Consider the following 3,766-nt stretch of genomic DNA (forward strand, 5'->3'; position numbering starts at 1 on the left):
TAATTCATATACCTATAAAAATTGTTTACCTAGTCACGTACTAACTTTTTCATATACCTAGTCAAGATCTTACGTATATGTAAATTATGTTATTTTTGGGTATATCCCCAATATCATTTACGGGTATATATCAAAAAAAATACGTGTGTTAAAAAATAGTGTATCATTTTTTGGGTTATGTACCATTCGAAGTATATCAGTTTCGTGTATATCTCCAAACCATGCATGTATTGAAAAAAAAATTGTGGGTATGATATCTTACGTCCATGTACGTACGCAAAAACCGCTTGTGGATATTGGTATGCAATCGGACATTACTTAGACTAAAAAGAATTATGCGTGGGTATATGTACGTAGGAAAAAAAATCATGTGTGGGTATCAGCATGCATCGTATATTCCTAAAAGTAAAAAAATTAAGATCACATTTATATTATTTATTCACCTTATTTTGTATAGAAATATTAGTTGGTAAAAGTGTGACCCGGCCTTAACTTTTTTTAATACTGGATACCTTGAAAAGTAAAACTTCAAAAAAATGCATAATATACGTTGTAATTATACATACAAACATTTGCGATGATATTTCGTATAGTTTGGTCATATCGGATACCTTAAAAATCAAAGCGTATATACATGCCCTTTTTATTTGGAAAGGAATCATTGCAAGGAAATAAGTAGTATATATTTTTGGAAAGCAATCACTGCCTATTAAAATTTATAGCACATGAAAACAATATTTGGAAAGTCAAATGTCGCGGATTGTACGTCATGCACCATGAATATCACTTGCTATAACGGGCATCAAGGTGCCCAGGCACCTAGGTGCCCCAAACATTTTACCTATCTTACATTTTTAAGAAGTTGCTCCCCACTACTACAAATTCTTTCAACATGCAAGGTGTCCACGTCAGCATCCAATCCCGTGTGGCCACGTCAGCACTAATCCTCCACCCGCATGGTTTTCCATCGCTAACTTAGCGGGCTGGGCTGTACGCAGCCACAAATGAAGCGTCACCTCATTGTTTCTTTTTGTTTCCAAAAGTAACAGCCGAATCACACCTACCGGCAACCGTAGAAGTCGGAAGACCATCCGTCCTCGCCACCCCATCCATCGCCGCGCCTCCTCATAGAATCTGCAGAGCCGCCGAGCCGGAGATACGACAGGCAGCAAGTGCACATCCAGGAGCGGCGCTACCAGCTGATCCAATTTAAGGGGTGCCCGGTGATCCTTCCCTTGTGTGGTTCGAGATGGGGCCGCCGCACATAGCCGGCGCTCATCCAGGAGCAGCGGCACCGGCTGCTCCAACTGATGGGGGCGTCCGGTGACCCTTCTCCCGTGTGATTTGAGATGGGGTCGTCAGGTTCTCCTGTCGCACGGTCCAGATCTGACGGGGCCACATCAGCCTCCACGGCAAAGCCTCGGACTGGAGGCGTCCACCAGTTCATGATGAGGTAGGAGTTCGAGCTCCACAAGGCTGGTACAGGGCGAAAGCTTACTGTGCAGCAGTTCGAGCTATTCATCAGCCGCTCCCCCAGTCTCATTCTCTTCACGGGCATTGTTCTCTGTCGGTTAGGTCCTCCAGCTTCTAGGTACTCTTTCATTGGTTCCTCAGTTGCTGGCCGACCAACACCAAGGTCCTCAAGCTGCATTATTAATACCACTAATTCTGTAGTATGTTGCAAAGCTCCACGTGATTTATAAGTAAAGGTTCTTAATCAGTTGATTGATTTAGTGCCAAAACGTACTATTGTTTCAGTATTTTCTTGCCACCGATCTTAGTTGTTTATTTTCCACCGATTGTAGTTGTGTTTATGATTTTTTTGTTGTATACCTCACTTAGTCAACAATCGAACCGATGTTTATCAGATGTTTATAGAAGAGCACAAGTTTCAGTCTTCATCAGTTGATTGGTTCAGCATTTTAACGCATTATTGTTTCAGTTGTTTGTTTGACATTGATCTTTAACAACTATTCATACTTGTGATATTACCACCGAAGTTTGGTGGTATTACCACAAAACAAGGATCCGTGAGATTTTTTTCTTTTCATTCTACTTGGAATCGCATATGAACCACACCATTGTACCAAAAGTTCTTATTTTATTTTCCATTGCAGGTCGCAGGGTTACTACAAGCAACAATAATTCCTTGTGATTTATCGAATGATGATAAAATTTGTAGAGCAACTGGGCTCATTGTTGTGATCTACCATCGTCAACGACATTGATATTTCACACCCATCTCAATCTGGTGCCGCCTGTGTTGGCCATGATACATCTGCAGCCCTTGAAGTCGTGTTTGCTCTCTGTGCTAGGCTGCAGTCTTTCTTGAGGCGTCCGTTTATACCGCCCCACCCATCCAGGTTTCAATTGAAGAGGAACAAGTGTATAGCCTACAGGTGGTTCTTCAATCCAATGATTTTCCTCATATGTTTCTAAGATAAATAGTCACTATTTTCTGTTATACCTATGGATTTTAATTTCTGTTATACAATATTTGTCTCCATGCAATCCAAATGCTATACATCATCAATAATCTATTGGTCAAGTGAATTCAGTTACCTGAGAAAAATTAAAAGCTGCAGTTTAGGCCCTACACTAGCAATTTGTAGTGTAGTAATATCTTTAAATCATCAGCCATATATGAAATATATCATATTATTTATTTAAATTGTTGTCTTCTTTGATACATGGATGTTACTTCAAAAATCAACAACAAATTCCCGCAGCAACGCGCGGGGCGTCATCTAGTGTATATATATATATATATATATATATATATATATATATATATATATTCGCAAAATCCAGCGAAAATGCAATTAGTGTTGCTTTTCTAAAGATAGAGAGGTGTACGTGTTAAAGATTCCATGCTTTTAGAATGATGACAATCATGTTCTTGTTGTTATGGGTGGTGCTAAGTGGCCAATGATATCTTGGATTAATAATTGCCGCACCCTTATAAATATTGATTGTATTTCAGGTTTTAGTAGTGTGAAACCGCACAAGCTTAAGCTTTATTTACCTTAGGGTAGTCTATCAACTAAGGGTGTGTTTAGTTGGAGGTTTAGATTGGATAGCGCCGAATAGTCCCTCGTACATGTACAGTTGGAGTAATACAACAACATAATGGAATAACGTTGGTCCACTAGAGGGAACATTCCATTCATATTACGGACACCATTGATAACACCAAATTTGTGGAATCACACGGTTCCTCACTTTTTACTTTCATTGCCCGGGCCTTGATTTCCTTGAAAAAAGACTACACGCTCATGCTCAAACCCCTGATATTGTTGTTGGCATATTAATCCCAACGAAAGAAGGACCCCTCCGTTGGATTAACCCCCTATGTAGGACCAAGAATACATGAAGAAGAAGGTGATTGGATCAATTTATGGAACTGACTCCATGTCGATCTTTCTTGGTTTTCCTCCATAAGTCTGACGAGATCCCCTTGACATTGTTCATCATCTATAACTAGAACATGAAAGAGCGCATTGTCGCGCCCGACTATCTTTATGAACGAATGATATAATTTTTTTAATCAAAACATGAAGGGTGGAAACTATCTGAGAAAAATGGATTCGATGTGAGGGAGAGTTGTTCGCAACTCTAGGGCCGTTTAAATTTTTAGGTACATATTCATATAAGCCACACAACTATATTCAGGGGAGAACTGACAAAGATGTTAAACAACATTATTTAGGATATCATACAAATATCTCTGGAAACCAGCGTTACGGATCACATGGTACAACATCCC

At 39.6% G+C, this 3,766-nt stretch overlaps 1 long non-coding RNA gene across 2 annotated transcripts; it reads left to right on the forward strand.

Annotated features, from left to right (window-relative positions):
* The first annotated feature begins 1,008 nt into the window (after positions 1 to 1,008).
* Positions 1,009 to 2,533, forward strand: LOC123159103 (uncharacterized). 2 transcript variants are annotated; one of them, XR_006479512.1, is made up of 2 exons: positions 1,009 to 1,591; positions 2,118 to 2,533. It is a non-coding gene; the product is annotated as an uncharacterized lncRNA (long non-coding RNA). The 2 variants fall into 2 exon arrangements; XR_006479511.1 differs by having other exon boundaries at positions 1,009 to 1,453.
* Positions 2,534 to 3,766: the final 1,233 nt, after the last annotated feature.

The sequence above is a fragment of the Triticum aestivum genome, chromosome 7B (assembly GCF_018294505.1).
Source record: "Triticum aestivum cultivar Chinese Spring chromosome 7B, IWGSC CS RefSeq v2.1, whole genome shotgun sequence".
Lineage (NCBI taxonomy): Eukaryota > Viridiplantae > Streptophyta > Magnoliopsida > Poales > Poaceae > Triticum > Triticum aestivum.